General features: G+C 41.0%; 1 protein-coding gene across 1 annotated transcript in view; it reads left to right on the top strand.

Moving 5' to 3' along the window:
* The first annotated feature begins 10,436 nt into the window (after positions 1-10,436).
* btbd7 (BTB (POZ) domain containing 7) overlaps positions 10,437-19,076 on the top strand; it is a 123,312-nt gene continuing 114,672 nt past the window's right edge. The window contains exon 1 of the mRNA XM_084151167.1: positions 10,437-10,822. The gene's annotated coding sequence lies outside the window, so the exon portion shown is untranslated. The remainder of the gene's footprint in view (positions 10,823-19,076) is intronic.

Consider the following 19,076-nt stretch of genomic DNA (forward strand, 5'->3'; position numbering starts at 1 on the left):
GAACCACGCTAATGATATGTACATTGGTTACTTTTAAGGAAATTTGTATCTAACGTTAATGGTCACATGCTAATTGCTAACCGCTAAATAGCTTAGCTAGGCACTAGCTTGGCTGCCATTTCGTCCGAGCGACAGTACCAGTAATTTGTTTTCTACAGCTCTTTATATACAGTACATACACTACCATTACAGAAGATAGCCCTATTTGGTAAAAGACCAAGTCCATATTATGGCAAGAACAGCTCAAATAAGCAAAGAGAAATTACAGTCCATCATTACTTTAAGACATGAAGGTCAGTCAATACGGAACATTTCAAGAACTTTGAAAGTTTCTTCAAGTGCAGTCGCAAAAACCATCAAGCGCTATGATGAAACTGGCTCTCATGAGGACCGCCAAAGGAATGGAAGACCCAGAGTTACCTCTGCTGCAGAGGACAAGTTCAGTAGAGTTACAAGCCTCAGAAATTGCAGCCCAAATAAATGCTTCACAAAGTTCAAGTAACAGACACATCTCAACATCAACTGTTCAGAAGGGACTGCGTGAATCAGGCCTTCATGGTGGAATTGCTGTAAAGAAACCACTACTAAAGGACACCAATAAGAAGAAGAGTCCTTCTTGGGCCAAGAAACACGAGCAATGGACATTAGACCGGTGGAAATTTGTCCTTTGGTCTGGAGTCCAAATTTGAGATTTTTGGTTCCAAACGCCGTGTCTTTGTGAGACGCGGTGTGGGTGAACGGATGATCTCCGCATGTGTATTTCCCTCCGTAAAGCATGGAGGAGGAGGTGTTATGGTATGGGGGTGCTTTGCTGGTGACACTGTCGTGATTTATTTAAAATTCAAGGCACACTTAACCAGCATGGCTACCACAGCGTTCTGCAGCGATACGCCATCCCATCTTGTTTGGGCTTAATGGGACTATCATTTGTTTTTCAACAGGACAATAACCCAACACACCTCCAGGCTGTGTAAGGGCTACTTTACCAAGAAGGAGAGTGATGGCGTGCTGCATCAGATAACCTGGCCTCCACAATCCCCCGACCTCAACCCAATTGAGATGGTTTGGGATGAGTTGGACCGCAGAGTGAAGGAAAAGCAGCCAACAAGTGCTCAGCATATGTGGGAACTCCTTCAAGACTGTTGGAAAAGCATTCCAGGTGAAGCTGGTTGAGAGGATGCCAAGAGTGTGCAAAGCTGTCATCAAGGCTATTTGAAGAATCTGAAATATAAAATATATTTTGATTTGTTTAACACTTTCTTTGGTTACTACATGATTCTATATGTGTTATTTCATAGTTTTGATGTCTTCACTATTATTCTACAATGTAAAACATTTTAAAAATAAAGAAAAACCCTTGAATGAGTAGTTGTGTCCAAACTTTTGACCGGTAGTGTAGCTATTTTTAGCTTCTGTTATGTTAGCTGTCTATTGTTTTTTCTTACATTTAATACACAGGCCTAAACATGGAATGAATGTAAACAGATGTAAACAGATACTTTTCTACAAAGAGATGATTTTGAATTGAACAGTCAATATTCTGAGATTGAGAGAAATTGATAATAAATATAAATTGGAAGAGAAACCCAGTAAAAAGAAGTAAACTCTACGTGTCTCCTTATTTATCCTGTTTAACATATTAAAATGTGCATACAAATTTGAAAATACACATGTGAAAGTGTAGCGGAGTTGAGTCAGTCACGGTTGCTCATGGTCACGTAATAAGGTAGCCCCGCCTGCAACTTCATAGTCAGCGTTTGTCCTCTTGGTCTAATGGTCAAGACATTTGGTTTCTCCCGTGGGAGACCCAGGCTCTAATCCAGTTAAAAAAGCACACTTGAAATGTATATCACATGTGAAATGTTGGGAAAACACATGTCTGAGTCATGTGAAATATTCACATGAAAGAGCCATGTGAAACTTCATGTGTCTGAATCAGGAATATGTCACATGTTCTTCCCACATTAGTGTGAAGTGTGTCTGTATCTATGTTAGACAGTTAAGCCTTGTTCACATTGGCAGTTTGAAGGGACTCAAATAAAAATAAATTGTACATCCGATTCTAATCTGTTATTTTTCCTGCAAACTGAACAGCCAAAAAGCACATGGAATTGGATATTTCAACCCACATTTCAAACCACCATTCGACTTGTGTCTGAACGGTCAAATCTGATTTGTTTGCCAACAAGTGGTTTTTAGACTGTTATTTGGCATATCTTGTTGTTTGCTAGCTACTCTGTTGACAGTTTGACAAGAACATGTGGTAGCTAACCAGCTTGTTAATTGTTTACAAACGTTAAGCAGCTACCTACCTGTGGCTAGCCAAAAATGACTCGTTTTGAAAGTTGGATCATCTTGTGCTTTGAGACTTTAAAAGTGTTCTTACACTATGATTTTGAACATTCAAAGCAACTGGGAAATGTCCATGGCAGGCATTGTTGTCACCTTAGCTTGCTACATAACTTCTGATTGATAGGAAGCACGAGCACCACCACCAATCAGCCTAAACCACTGCACACACACCCGTTGTTACTATGACAACTAACGTAGTCATGTCAGCAAATGACTGCTAGCTGAACACACACGCATCCGATTTGGATACTTGTAGAAAAAATAGTGATTTGAGCATTAAGGCCTGCAGTGTGAGCAAGGCTTTAGTGTCGCTGTGTCTGTATCTCTCTCTGACAGTTAGTGTCTCTGCGTCTGTATCTCTCTATCTGTGTTCCGGAATGTTCAGATAGAGGGGATTGAGATAAAAAGGAACAAGCACTCCTTACACAAAAGAGTTGAGAAAATAAATGAGAAAGAGTTGTGAGACATGGATTCTTCACTCTAAATCAGAAATGTATATTATGATTTTTTTATTTTACTTTTAATTAAAATCATGTTTATATTTTCTTTATGTAAACAACTACAAACAACCTGTAAACAAATTGGTAGCTCGGTAGACCATCCTAGTTACCAGGTAATCTGCACCTGACATATTGATTTTAAAACGGGCTACTTCAAACAAGAACCATTAAAAATCAATTAAAAATAACAATGGAACTATCAGCAGCAGTAGGAGTCTCACCACACCCCTTTGTCTATCCACTATCTGTGACATAAGAACATTCCAAAAGGTGCCACAAACTGAAGCAACAAAGGGAGAGTCCAAAGACATTATTTGGTGACTGTGCATTTGCAAGATCAGGTCACATTAACTAACCTGCTGTTTTTTACCAATTGTCAAACATGGTACACTACAAATGCATTACAAAAAGGCGCATTGGCAAATGGAGGCAGATTTTGATTTTTGAGGACCAGGGGAAGGAAAGTGAGATCAGGAGATCACAAGAAACATATACCTGAATGGGACAGTAATGGTTCAAGAGAGTGGAGCTGCTCTCCACACCTTTGTAGCCACATTTTTGTAGCCACATTTTCCTGAGTGATGGAAGCGGGGAGAACAGGCCGTGGCTGGGGTGCTTGATGATCTTCTTGGCCTTCTTGCTACACCTGGTGCTGTAGGTGTCCTGGAGGGCAGGCAGTGTGCACCCAATGGTGCGTTCTGCTGAGCATACCACCCTCTGTAGAGCCTTGTGGTCAGAGGCGGTGGAGTTGCCGTACTAGACTGTGATGCAGCCCAGCAGTACGCTCTTGATGGTGCTCCTGTAGAACAATGTGAGGGCCCTCGGGGACAGGCAGAATTTCTTCAGCCTCCTGAGGTTGAAGAGTTGCTGTCATGCCTTCTTTACCATGGTGTCCATGTGGTCAGCTCCTCTGAGATGTATAGAGACAAAATAAACGTTTTAGCTTTACTCCAAATAAGTGTATTTTGCAATCACTCATTATCCAGGTTGGCCCAAGTTCCTGGGACAAACATGGAAGAGACGGGTTTTGAGGGTGATAATGTGGAATGATTTGGGACAGCTGAAATCTATTCATATTTTTTGATGTTACTTAAATCATTGGAATAGTTTATGCATAATTAAAATGTGAACCATGCAGGACGACCTCTGCCTCTTGCCTATTATGAGTACCGTTAGTTGTATTATGATAAATTACAGATAAATATATGACAGATGATAAATGTATGTAGCTACAGTATCATGGGTTAATGCTCAGCTCCAACAAGTTAACATTGATTCACATTGAGATGAGTGCAATGAGCTCTAGGGGCATGTGACATGGCAGCAGCTGGCGAATTGATACTGAGTTTCCTGAAGTCCCACACGGAGATGGAATTCATGTCGATGGATAGCGCACTTGAAATGTATCCTGACAAAAGTGAGGAGAAAGAACCTGCGTCGTCAGGTGAGGTGAAGGCTTCCGAGTCTCACCCCAAGATGACTCTGGCATAGTGGGAGTACGATTCATGGAGAAAGTGGATCCATGCCTTTTGGCCGATCCGTTTGTGGTATCAGGCTGGGTAAAGAAGGAGTTGGGTTCTGTCAATTCGGTCGAAGTATCCAGAGGTGGACTTTTTGTGTGTCTGCTGCTCAGAGGGAGAGCGTTTTGAGACTCGGGACGAAAGCAGTGGCCTGCTTTGATCTCCAGAGCAGAGTGCCGCTGACAGGGTTTGATAACTGGGGTGGGGTTGAGTGTTAAGGTGGATCAACTGAAGCTGGGGATCCCCGGTGTCTGGGATGCACAACATTTGGTACGACCCAGACCCCGTGGTGAGCAGTTTATGGTCATGTTGCAGCAGTATGTAGGATGTATTTGGGAGATTCGGAGGTGTGAGAAGTGTGCAGGAGGGCATGGGACAAAAGTGCAGTGGTGGAAAAAGTACCCAATTGTCATACTTGAGTAAAAGTAAAGGTCACCCAGTAACATACCACTTGAGTAAAAGTCTAAAAGTATTTGGTTTTAAATATCCTTAAGTATCAAAAGTAAATGTTATTGCTAAAATATACTTAAGTATCACAAGTAAAAGTAAAAGTATAAATCATTTCAAATTGTTTATATTAAGCAAACCAGACGGCAAAATGTTCTTGTTTTTTAAATGTACAGATAGCCAGGGGCAAACTGCAACACTCAGACATAATTTACAAACTAAGCATTTGTGTTTAGTGAGTCCTCCAGATCAGAGACAGTAGGGATGACCAGGGATGTTCTCTTGATAAGTGCGTGACTTGGACCATTTTCCTGTCCTGCTAAGGATTCAAAATGTAATGAGTACTTTTGGGTTTCAGGGAACATGGAAGGAGTAAAAAGTACATAATTATATTTTGGAATGTAGTAAAGTAAACGTTTTCAAAAATATAAATTGTAAAGTAAAGTACAGATACCCAAAAAAACTAATTAAGTAGTACTTTAAAGTATTTTTACTTAAGTACTTTACACCACTGGAAAAAGTGGAGTGTTTCAATTGTGGGGGTGGCCATGTTGCTGGGGATCAGAAATGTCCTGTGCAAGTGAGACAGATTGAAGTTTCCAGGGTAAGAGCAGTGCAGAAAGTGTCATATGCTGAGGCAGTGAGGAAAGTAGAGGATGGTGGCAAATGGTGAGGGAGCCTGAGAGGATCCCTGTGAGTTGTAGGCCAGTACAAAGTTACCAAAATAGTTTGTGCTTTAGGGACAGATCGCAATTTACTGGGGGGATGGGTGGTCCAAAATAGGGGAGGGATGTCAAACTTTTTTCTTTTTTTGGGGGGGGGGGGGGGGGGGGGGGGGGGGTTATTTATTATTGAGCACAGGGAAAGGTAGTGCGTTTCCCCCCCTGCTTTACATTCGCTATTTGCAGGTTTTACTATATCATTTATTTCATCCTTGACAAATGCCCTCATCTGTTTGCATGCGCCTCCCCTATATCAAGGTGTTTTGGTACTTCCCTAATGCACTACACTTTTCCTTGTGCTAACTTTTACTATAGCACAGGTCATTATAGTCTACTAGTCTAACGGTCTATCCTGCACTCTATTGACCATTCATAGTGACAATAGTGGTAGGTGGATCGTTTGTCCAGATCTGCAATAGGCTAACTAGCAATCATACCACACATAAAAGCTTTCAAAGCTGCATCATTTGTAATATGAATCGACAAGAACAAATAGGAATAGCTGATAGGCAGCGGTAAGCCAAGCTTCCTGCCATCCAGGACCTCTATACTAGGCGGTGTCAGAGGAAGGCCCTAAAAATTATCAAAGACTCCAGCCACCCTAGTCATAGACTGTTCTCTCTGCTACCGCATGGCAAGCAGTACCGGAGCGCCAAGTCTAGGTCCAAAAGGCTTCTTAACAGCTTCTACCCCCAAGCCATAAGACTCCTGAACAGCTAATCATGGCTACCCGGACTATTTGCATTTCCCCCCCACCCCACCCCACCCCACCCCACCCCATCCCCCTCTTTTACGCTGCTGCTACTCTGTTTATTATTTATGCATAGTCACTTTAACTCTACCCACATGTACATATTACCTCAATTACCTTGACTAACTGGTGCCCCCGCACATTGACTCTGTACCGGTACCCCCTGTATATAGCCTCCCTACTGTTATTTTATTTTACTGCTGCTCTTTAATTATTTGCAATTTTTTTATTTTTTACTTATCTATTTTTTACTTAACACTTTTTTTATTTTCTTAAAAACTGCATTGTTGGTTAGGGGCTTGTAAGTAAGCATTTCACTGTAATGTCTACACCTGTTGTATTCGGCGCATGTGGCAAATAACATTTGATTTTATTTGATTTGAGAGGCCAGGTACGCACCTGGCCTCTCAAATCAAATAAAATCAAATGTTATTTGCCACATGCGCCGAATACAACAGGTGTAGACATTACAGTGAAATGCTTACTTACAAGCCCCTAACCAACAATGCAGTTTTTAAGAAAATAAAAAAAGTGTTAAGTAAAAAATCATTGCACATGAAAGAACAGTGAAGACATGAGACACACAGCTCAAAAAGCTCCCCTATTGATCTTGTTTAGGGACAATACAATTATCCTACCGAGACTAGCCTACAACACCACAATGCAATGAGTAATTGCATTATTGTTTTAAAGCGAGTACAAAATTCTACTCTAGGCTGCAGTGCAAATGTCATTTGAATAACAGCACAAAAGCCCTGTCATTTGAATGTTTCATTAGATTTGGATCAGTTATGGGTCTACTCTCAACAGTTTATAAGGTCTAGAAAGGCACAGTAGCAGGTCAGTCTGGCTTTAATTTTACTTCCGATACTGAATGCCCTGTATGTTGCTCCCGAGTGGCGCAGTGGTCTAAGGCAGTGCTAGCTGTGCCACTAGAGATCCTGGTTTGAATCCAGGCTCTGCTGTAGCCGGCCGCAACCGGGAGACCAATGGGGCGGCACACAATTGGCCCAGCGTCGTCCAGGGTAGGGGAGGGAATGGCCGGCAGGGAGGTAGCTCAGTTGGTAGAGCATGGCGTTTGCAACGCCAGGGTTGTGGGTTCGATTCCCACGGGGGGCCAGTATGAAAATAAAAAAGAATAATGTATACACTAACTGTAAGTCGCTCTGGATAAGAGCGTCTGCTAAATGACGTAAATGTAATCATAATTCTCCCAAATCCTCCTATAATAATGTGGCCACATATGCTCCCGGCAGGCCCAGTTATTCAGGAAAGTTTAACTCACGCTCTGCCTCCTCTCCAAACCGAACAGCTATTCTTCGGGCACCTAGAATCTAACGCCTCAATATAGACTAAATATTTATAATTTCACTTTTAAAATGTATTACCTTTTATATGTTGTTATAAACACAACCAGTCACAATGTTTTAATCTGATTAGGCTACTTCAAAAGTCTCCTGTAGGTCTGCGCACGTTCATCCAAAATATAATTTCAGCATCCTCAAAATGGTTTGACATTAACCAGGTTTCCATCCAACCTTTTTATGCAAGTAAAGTAGCCTACATGTCAGATAAAAAAAAAAAATCACTACATCATAAGAATGCATGAAGTTTATTATACAGATTAACTAAATTATAATGAACTTCACTGGGTGGTGAAAGTGCACAGTGATGAGGTTGATTCTGTTGTCAAAAAATATTGAGGGTCTTATTCTGGTGAATGATGATCAATGCTTGGCTGCCATTTGAAAAATGAAAATGATCTTGCATTTTTTTCATAATAATCTCATCATGTAGTACGTGCCAATACCAGAGTGGGCACATTCGCTATACATACAGTGCACTCATTCAAGGGTTTTTCTTTATTTTTACTATTTTCTACATTGTAGAATAATAGTGAAGACATCAAAACTATGAAATAACACATATGGAATCATGTAGTAACCAAATAAGTGTTAAACAAATCAAAATATATTTTATATTTGAGATTCTTCAAATAGCCACCCTTTGCCTTGATGTTAGCTTTGCACACTCTTGGCATCCTCTCAACCAGCTTCACCTGGAATGCTTTTCCAACAGTCTTGAAGGAGTTCCCACATATGCTGAGCACTTGTTGGCTGCTTTTCCTTCACTTGGCCGTCCGACTCATCCTAAACCATCTCAATTGGGTTGAGGTTTGGGGATTGTGGAGACCAGGTCATTTGATTCAGCACTCCATCACTCTCCTTCTTGGTAAAATAGCCCTTACACAGCCTGGAGGTGTGTTGGGTCATTGTCCTGTTGAAAAACAAATTATAGTCCCACTAGGCCCAAACCAGATGGGATGGCATATCGCTGCAGAATGCTGTGGTAGCCACACTGGTTAAATAAATCCCAGAGAGTGTCACCAGCAAAGCACCCCCACACCATAACACCTCCTCCTCCATGCTTTACGATGGGAACTACACATGCGGAGATCATTTGTTCACCCACACCACGTCTCTCAAAGACATGGCGGTTGAAACCAAAATTCTACAATTTGGACTCCAGACCAAAGGACAAATGTAATGTCCATTGCTCGTGTTTCTTGGCCCAAGCAGGTCTCTTCTTCTTATTGGTGTCCGTTAGTAGTGGTTTCTTTGCAGCAATTCGACCATGAAGGCCTGATTCACGCAGTCCCCTCTGAACAGTTGATGTTGAGATGTGTCTGTGACTTAAACTCTATTAAGCATTTATTTGGGCTGCAATTTCTGAGGCTGGTAACTTTAATGAACTTATCCTCTGCAGCAGAGGTAACTCTGGGTCTTCCTTTCCTGTGGTGGTCCTCATGAGAGCCAGTTTCATCATAGCGCTTGATGTTTTTTGCGACTGCACTTGAAGAAGCTTTCAAAGTTCTTGAAATGTTCCGTATTGACTGACATTCATGTCTTAAAGTAATGATGGACTGTCGCTTCTCTTTGCTTATTTGAGCTGTTCTTGCCATAATATGGACTTGGTCTTTTACCAAATAGGGCTCTTCTGTATACCACCCCTACCTTGTCACAACACAACTGATTGGCTCAAACGCATTAAGAAGGAAAGAAATTCCACAAATGAACTTTTAAGAAGGCAAACCTGTTAATTGAAATGCATTCCAGGTGACTACCTCATGAAGCTGGTTGAGATAATGCCAAGAGTGTGCAAAGCTGTCATCAAGGCAAAGGGTGGCTATTTGAAGAATCTCAAATATAATATATATACTTTTTTGATTACTACATGAATCCATTTGTGTTATTTCATTGTTTTGATGTATTCACTATTATTATATAATGTAAAAATAAAGAAAAACCCTTGAATGAGTAGGTGTGTCCAAACTTTCAAATATTTGCCACTGCTCAACTAAATAAATCTCAGTCGACCAAAATGGGGCCAGCCCTAGTAGGGAGGGATATATTTTCTGTTTGTCGAGATTGACATAGTCTATTATTGTGGTGTTGAACATGCAAACCATGATATTGAAGTGCCCGAAGTAGGTATGCTTTGTTAATTGGTTGTGTGGTGCATTGGCACAGAAACCTGTTGGTGGAAAATGTGTTGCATATATTTTATATAATTATAAATATGGCATCAAAATGTAGATTTGATTTCCCCCAAGCTGATCATTGATCATGGTGTAATGAAACAGGCAGGAAGAGTGAGCTCGTCTGTGGTGGTCGGCAAAACCTCAACCTTCTGGCCCGTAGCCCTGCGTGGGATCCACTGCAGCAGAAGATACGTTTTTGGTTATCAGAGATTTTAGTTTAGAAGAACAACAGGGTTTTTTCAAAGAATGAGTTCAGCCTCCAAGGCTGACGGCCTGTAGTAGGTTATGTTGTGGCCAAAGTAGTGGGAAGGTGTGTTGGGGATAGTGGTGTGTATATATAGGGTTAGATGGCGGAGCAATTTCATTTCAACCCCCATTTCTATTGTGACCAAATGTGCTATGCACTTTCCAAACTGTGAAAGGCAGCAATATGCAACATAGCGTCTAGTCTGCCGGAAAGCCACATGAAGAAGAAGAAGAAAAGTGCAATGAGGTTATCTTGAAGCTAGTGGGAGCACGCGACCAACATCACCTGTCTAACCAGAATGTGCAACACTGGAGTTTTCCACAGCTCCCAATGCCACTGTGCCTCTGCAACTCGTCCACAAACCAAACAGTCAGCAAAGTGTCGTGCAGTTGACATCAACCAGGGTCAGTGTACCTTTTGGTCAATTGATTTTGCAGTATAACGTGGAACCAGACACTCCAAAGCAGAGTAGCCCAATGTTAGCAAAAAGAGAAGTCTAGTTACACATTTTAGACAGTGGAAAACGGAATATCTGAAACCCAACGATCCACAGTTGACACTCGAGTGCGCGAGGACTACATTTATGTTCTGGGGTTGTGTTGCTTTAGCTAGCTAAACTGTCTAAACTTGCACACCACCGTGGGGACTGTTAGCTAAAGTAGCAACCCAAAACGAACAGTCTACGAAGTCAAATCATACCGTACGAGGAAGAGGGCTGCAAAACCATACTTGACCCTATGAGGTAGGCTTGCTTACACTTAGGTGGAGTTCATAGCTATGTCTAGATATCTAAACAGCTAGCTATATGTAATTGTACTTGCATTAGCTAGTTAACTAACATTGCTTCATATCTCCTTGTTAGCAATTGCAACATCGTCGACAGCGACAAACCACGGGTAGTTAGCGTTAGCACTAAGCTAGCTAACTTACCCGTCCCAACGTTTTTGGTCGCGCAGCTAACTAGCTATATAGCTAACGTTAGCTAGCTAGGTATGATTTAACGTTAGCAAGTGACTCTTAACTAGTTAACGTTACCCAACAACGTTACATATGACGTTAACGTTAAAACGAGCTAACGTTAGTTGTAAAAATTATTATCAAACAACGCTAGCTAGCCTAACTAGCTAACGTTACCTAGTTTATAGTAGCTAACGTTAACCGACTCAGCTAGTTTGCCCGACACCAACTAACTAGCTAACGTTAACTTAGATAGCTAACGTTAGCTAACTGTCACTGAAGTGGACAATGCAAGACTAACGTTAGAGTAGTAAAGTTGCAAAGGACAATTCAGCATTAACGCTAGCTATTTGAGGATGTAACGCGTTAGTTAGCTATCTTTGTTATAATTCTAAAATATTTGGTTATAGCGACTTTCTAGCCAGGACAGAAATGGGATTGAAGTTGGGTTTCTCGCTAACGCAGAGATCCTATTACGTTGCTACAGCCAGCTAGCCAGACAACGTCACCAAGCTAACCAGGTTAGCAATGTACTTTTTCATTGTAGTTTATTGGCCAACCTGTACTTTCATTCGTTGTGAACTAGGTAACGTTAGTTAAATTGAGGCTTTTGTCATGTTTTGGTAGCTAGCTAGCAAGGTTGGGTATCACGTGACCAACCTCAGACCATGGGTTATGTTTTTTTTTAATCGATTTTTCTGAATTCCTCTCCTCGTGACTCTCTGCCCTTACTCCCTATGCGATGTAGTAGAATCAAACACTTGTTACAAAAGCGACAGCTTGCCACGAAGTAGTCTATTTGCATGCCAATTACAGAAGAGATTTATGAGTGATAATTTGGGGGTAGCCTTTGATCGTGACTATCAATTCCATTACACATAAGTCATTGGACAAAGGCGTCTTCTGAATGGGGGAGTTTTGTTAAGAGGCTCGATGCTTTTTCTGAACATTAATGTAGGGTTTCCGCCACTAACGAGTTCGCCAGTCGAAGTCCCGCCCCCATTCATTTTTTAACGGGAGCACGCGGAGCAATGCCCAGGGGGTTGTGGGAAGGTGAGCGGCGCGAACCCTGCAGGTAGAGCTATAGGTTGCAGTCCAAACAAGTTATTTCTACCCCCTCGTAATAGCCACTTTCCCTTGGGGGAATCCCCATTGAAACCGGATGTAGTTTGATTGCCATCTTAAGTGGTGGTCCAATTCACTAACGTTGCCCCCTCGGCCCTCGATTTAGCTCGAGGGAGTGAGTGAATAACTGATCACTTGTGGGGTTGATATGACCAACAATTCAATGCAAACTGTAGTCACGTGTCATACTCCAGTGGTGGCGAAGTGTCAAATTTAATCAACATGTCTGCTTTTCGGCATGTCATACAAAATTATTAAGCTAGTTTGCTCAAATAAATGTATAGATGACATTGATTTTAGTTTTGGCTAAGTCTCATGGTGAGGACCCTATAAAACATAGCTAGCTTCATAATTTTTTGGGGGAGTTCTGAAATGTATTTCAATAAATTACCAAACTATACAACTATCTAGCCAGCTATGGGTAACTGTAGCTAGCTAGCTACCTGACAGGAGTGCTTGCTAGGTACATTAATAGCTTTAGGTTGGTTGCTTTTAAGCTCAATTTCAAGCTTTCCAGCAAGGATGTTGCCTCTACGATCAAACACTCCCTCGCTTAGTCAAGGGACATTTAAGGTACACTCTGATGTGACGATGTAAAACGTCATTCAAGGGCTGAGGGTATATATATATATATATATATATATATATATATGCCATTTAGCAGACGCTTTTATCCAAAGCGACTTACAGTCATGCGTGCATACATTTTTGTGTATGGGTGGTCCCAGGGATCGAACCCACTACCTTGGCGTTACAAGCGCCGTGCTCTACCAGCTGAGCTACAGAGGCTGAGGGCTGTCTACTTTGAATATGGACTGCAGCTATAGAAAAGGTTCTGCTCTACTTTATGCAAATTGCATGTGGCCACTGCTGCGTTAACCAATCAGGTAAGGAGCAAATGTTTGCTTGAAAATCTTCTGTTCATGAAACATAGTTCCGCAAGCACAACTAAAAAATATGGAGGAAAGACAATCATCCAATTCTATATGATTTTGCTTTGCTAGAATACAGAGACAAAATCATAAGGTCAATGGCATGGAGGAGGATTCCAGAGATTGTTGGTGTTGATGGTGGGTGAAGAGAGATGTGCACAATAATGTTTGCTTGAGCTGCTAGCTAGCTATAAACATCAAGCAACCTAAACCTCAAAACTGTGATCAAAGCCACCATTTATAAATGTGCTGAATAAATTATATTGTGGAATTTGCCCACGAAAGGATATAAATCCCCAGTAACATTCATTATAACATTGTAAATTATACACTAAGCATGGATTTCTCATGTAATATGCTACCAATTGGATTATGGTATTTTAACATTAGGATTTTCATATATTTAAACAATAAGGCCCGAGGGGTTGTGGTATATGGCCATATACCACAGCTAAGGACTGTTCATAAGCACGACGCAACGCGGAGTGCCTGGACACAGCCCTTAGCCGTGGCATATTGGCAATATACCACAACCCTCCAGAGGTGCCTTATTGCTATTATAAACTGGTTACCAACGTAATTAAAGCAGTAAAAATAAATGTTTTGTCATACCCGTGGTCTGATATACCACGGCTGTCAGCCAATCAGCATTCAGGGCTCGAACCACCCAGTTTATAATAAAGCTTATGGCTCTTTCATTATACTTGTCATGACGTTGATGATTATAGCTCACTTTCTGTAAAATACATGGGCCTACATGCACATGAAGGAGTACTTTGGGCAAAGGGAATTGTGGCTGTGCAAATCTCTTTACCCATCAACACCAACATCTCTGCAATCCTCCTCCATGCCATTGACCTTCTGATTTTGTCTCTATATTCTAAAATCACTTTCAGCAAATAAACGAGGTAGAATTACAACGCTCCCCATGCCACATTATTTTCTTTTTTGGTATTTTGAATTGGCATACAAATTGCCAGCTCCTTATTTTCATGTGCAGTACCTAGAATACAAGATTGGATTTGCACTAAACAATTTCATGTCAGGAAAATCATGTAGAAAATCTGGCTTAGGGTAAGCCTCATCTACATTATCTACTGGTATCATTTTAAATTGAGAACATAAAGCTAGCTCATCAATATACAAGTGATGTGTGCGTTGAGATATTCTCTGCTTCAGATGTACAATTGAAGTCGGAAGTTTACATACACTTAGGTTGGAGTCATTAAAACTAGTTTTTCATCCACTCCACAAATTTCTTGTTAACAAACTATAGTTTTGGCAAGTCGGTTAGGACATATATTTTGTGCATGACACAAGTCATTTTTCCAACAATTGTTTACAGACAGATTATTTCACTTATAATTCATGTATCACAATTCCAGTGGGTCAGAAGTTTACATACACTAAGTTGACTGTGCTTTTAAACAGCTTGGAAAATTCCAGAAAATGATGTCATGGCTTCAGAAGCTTCTGATAGGCTAATTGACATCATTTGAGTCAATTGGAGGTGTACCTGTGGATGTATTTCAAGGCCTACCTTCAAACTCAGTGCCTCTTTGCTTGACATCATGGGAAAATCCAAAGAAATCAGCCAAGACCTCAGAAAAAAATAAAGGGGAACCCTTGCAAGCCGAAGAACACCATCCCAACCGTGAAGCACGGGGGTGGCAGCATCATGCTGTGCGGATGCTTTGCTGCAGGAGGGACTGGTGCACTTCACAAAATAGATGGCATCATGAGGAAGGAAAATGATGTGGATATATTGAAGCATCATCTCAAGACATCAGTCAGGAAGTTAAAGCTTGGTCGCAAATGGGCCTTCCAAATGGACAATGTCCCCAAGCATACTTCCAAAGTTGTGGCAAAATGGCATAAGGACAACAAAGTCAAGGTATTGGAGTGGCCATCACAAAGCCCTGACCTCAATCCTATAGAACATTTGTGGGCAGAACTGAAAGGCGTGTGTGAGCAAGGAGGCCTACAAACCTTACTCATTTACACCAGCTCTGTCAAGAGGAATGGGCCAAAATTCACCCAACTTATTGTGGAAAGCTTGTGGAAGGCTACCCGAAACGTTTGACCGAAGTTAAACAATTTAAAGGCAATGCTACCAAATACTAATTGAGTGTATGTAAACTTCTGACCCACTGGCAATGTGATGAAAGAAATAAAAGCTGAAATAAATCATTATCTCTACTATTATTCTGACATTTCACATTCTTAAAATAAAGTGGTGATCCTAACTGACCTAAGACAGGGCATTTTTACTAGGATGAAATGTCAGGAATTGTGAAAAACAGAGTTTAAATGTATTTGGCTAAGGTGTATGTAAACGTCCGACTTCAACTGTACAATGACAAGGGGCACATTTATTGCACATGCCCATTAGGCCAGTAATGCCATCATACTGTAGGCCTCTTGGTTGCATTGGTGACACATGCCATTATGATAAGCTGCAAAATGGGTTCACATGGCTGATATCCTGAGACCGTAACAATCAAATAAAACCGATTGGAGAGCTCTCAACTTTCTCATTTGAGAAAGCCACACAGAAACACAGACAAATTAGAGACCGATCCCCTTCACACATTTTTTATTCCAAAATTGGGATCTGTGATTAATGAACATTGACACTAGTTCATCTTGAATAATGAATCAATATTGAATGAATGAAAAATATAATTTCAAAATGTACAAATAATCTAACTTATTTATAGATGTTTGACATTTTAGGAAGTAGGCTATTATTGTTAAAGCATAATTTCGGGTGAACAAACAAGTCCATCCCAGAGGTGGCCAACCATGCTCCACTCCCTGATCTACTGGGTGAGCAGATTCTATTCCAGCCCAGCAATAATACACATTATTATCAACTCATTAGGTTTGATAAATTGAAACAGGTGTGTTAGTGCTGTGCTGGAACAGAAGCCTGCACACCCAGCATTAGGGCTGTCCCCGACCAAAAAAAATCTTGGCTGACCAGGAGTAGTCTGTTCTTTCAACCAATCGACACACCCTATGTGTTTTAATAAAGTCAACTATACAGTACCAGTCAAAAGTTTGGACACACCTACTCATTCAAGGAATTTTCTTTATTTTCACTATTTTCTACATTGTAGAATAATAGTGAAGACATCAAAACTATGAAATAACATGTAGTAACCCAAAAAGTGTTAAACAAATCAAAATGTTATTTGAGATTTTTCAAATAGCCACCCTTTGCCTTGATGACAGCTTTGCACACTCTTGGCATTCTCTGAACCAGCTTCATGCGGAATGCTTTTCCAACAGTCTTGAAGGAGTTCACAAATGCTGAGCACTTGATGGCTGCTGTTCCTTCACTCTGTAGTCCAACTCATCCCAAACCATCTCAATTGGGTTGAGGTCGGGTGATTGTGGAGGCCAGGTTATCTGATGCAGCACGCCATCACTCTCCTTGGTCAAATAGCCCTTAAACAGCCTGGAGGTCTGTTTTGGGTCAATGTCCTGTTGAAAAACAAATGATAGTCCCACTAAGCGCAAACCAGATGGGATGGCGTATCACTGCAGAAGCTGTGATAGCCATGCTGGTTAAGTGTGCCTTGAATTCTAAATAAATCACGATAGTGTCACCAGCAAAGCACCCCCACACCATCACACCTCCTCCTCCATGCTTCACGGTGGGAACCACACATGCGGAGATCATCCGTTCACCTACTCTGCGTCTCACAAAGACACGGCGGTTGGAACCAAAAATCTCCAATTTGGACTCATCAGACCAACTAACAGATTTCCACCGGTCTAATGTACATTGCTCGTGTTTCTTGGCCCAAGCAGGTCTCCTCTTCTTATTGGTGTCCTTTAGTAGTGGTTTCTTTGCAGCAATTCAACCATGAAGGCCTGATTCACACAGTCTCCTCTGAGCAGTTGATGTTGACAGGTGTCTGTTACTTGAACTCTGTGAAGCATTTATTTGGGCTGCAATTTCTGAGGCTGGTAAATCTAATGAACTTATTCTCTGCAGCAGAGGTAACTCTGGGTCTTCCTTTCCTGTGTGTGTCCTCATGAGAGCCAGTTTCATTATAGCGCTTGATGGTTTTTGCAACTGGACTTGAAGAAACTTTTAAAGTTCTTGAAATTTGCCAGATTGACTGACCTTCATGTCTTAAAGTAATGATGGACTGTTGTTTCTCTTTGCTTATTTGAGCTGTTCTTGCCATAATATGGACTTGGTCTTTTACCAAATAGGGCTATCTTCTGTATACCCACCCTACCTTGTCACAACACAACTGATTGGCTCAAACGCATTAAGAAGGAAAGAAATTCCACAAATTAACTTTTAAGAAGCCACACCTGTTAATTGAAATGCATTCCAGGTGACTACCTCATGAAGCTGGTTGAGAGAATGCCAAGAGTGTGCAAAGCTGTCATCAAGGCAAAGGGTGGTTACTTTGAAGAATCTCAAATATAAAATATATTTTGATTTGTTTAACACTTTTTTGCTTACTACATGATTCCATATGTGTTATTTCATAGTTGTGATGTCTTCACTATTATTCTACAATGTAGAAAATAGTAAGAATAAAGAAAAACCCTGGAATGAGTAGGTGTGTCCAAACTTTTGACTGGTAGTGTATGTACTGTATATAAAGAGCTGTAGAAAACAAATTATTTTGATATTGATTCGTCACAGCACCGCAAGAGAAGGGCACCCCAGCCAGCACCCATTCCTCTCAAATGAGTCAGTATTTTTTCTGAAAACATAGAAAGCCATCGGACAGCTACGGCATGCTTTCATCCCCATTTCGCGCCTCCCTTCTGGCCTAAAGTGCACAATCTCCTCTCCACTGGCCCCTTGTTTCCCTGATTCAGCTTTTTGACTCCAGAGTATTCCCAGAAGCCATCTTGTTCATTTGTGGCTGTGCTGCCCAGGAAGCATTCTTTTAGTAGTAAAATTGCTTTTGTGACACTAAATCAAAATCAAATCACATTTTATTTGTCACATGCACTGAATACAACCGGTGTAGACCTTACAGTGAAATGCTTACTTACAGGCCCTTAACCAACAATGCAGTTTTAAGAAAAAATAAGTGTTAAAGTATTTACTAAATAAACTGAAGTGAACAGTAAATTAAAATTTAAAAAATAAGAAAATAGAAAAATAACATGATTAAAGAGCAACAATAAAATAACAGTAACAAAGTTATATATACAGGGGGTACCGGTACAGAGTCAATGTGCGGGGTCACCATGGTTAATAGTGGTTATTAGCGTATTAACCGTTATCTTGTGTCACAGCACATTTGTCCATGTTGAAGGATTAGAGTAGCTTGGTGCATTTTCTTTTCTCAAAGCTGTTTTGAGAGGAAGCAGAGCTGAGAGCGGGTGTGCTCTACAGAGAAGCATGACCGACGCATGAGGGTTTAACATGGTAGAGTATGGGCTATATCTGTCCTTGTTTGTGTGCTACAGTGGAGCATGCATTTCCCTATATAGGGCTGTTCTACCCTTATTAAATAGCATGCCACTAGTTTTATGGCTATGCTGAACATGGGCTAGGCTATGTGTAATGTTGCGTTTATATTGGTCCGAGGTAGTTACAAATAAGTATCGTCTCTTAGATGTGAATTAGTTTGGAATCCCCTGGTGAATCTGGAATTGTCATTGACCCTACCTGCTATCACAATACGTTTATGCCCCCCACGGGGGAACAATACTCGTACCGGTATAAATTGCTTGTGGGATCTCGGCCAACTCGGAATGCATTTTCAAATGTCTTCAAGCCATCTTTGTCAAGGAAATGTACGTTTGTGTAAAAATAGTGTTGGCAGAGGCTACGTGTCCAGATCAAACCACTATGTCCCGCCCCGCAGGACGCTTCTTCCTCATAGCTAAATAACCTTATAATGTTCTGCGCATGTTACTTTACATAAGCTGCTTCTCACCTTCCCTTCATGATGTGTAACTACTGTTTCGTGAACAAATGTTAGTCTATTGTGT

The sequence above is a fragment of the Coregonus lavaretus genome, assembly GCF_964263955.1.
Source record: "Coregonus lavaretus genome assembly, chromosome: 33".
Classification (NCBI taxonomy): Eukaryota; Metazoa; Chordata; class Actinopteri; order Salmoniformes; family Salmonidae; genus Coregonus; species Coregonus lavaretus.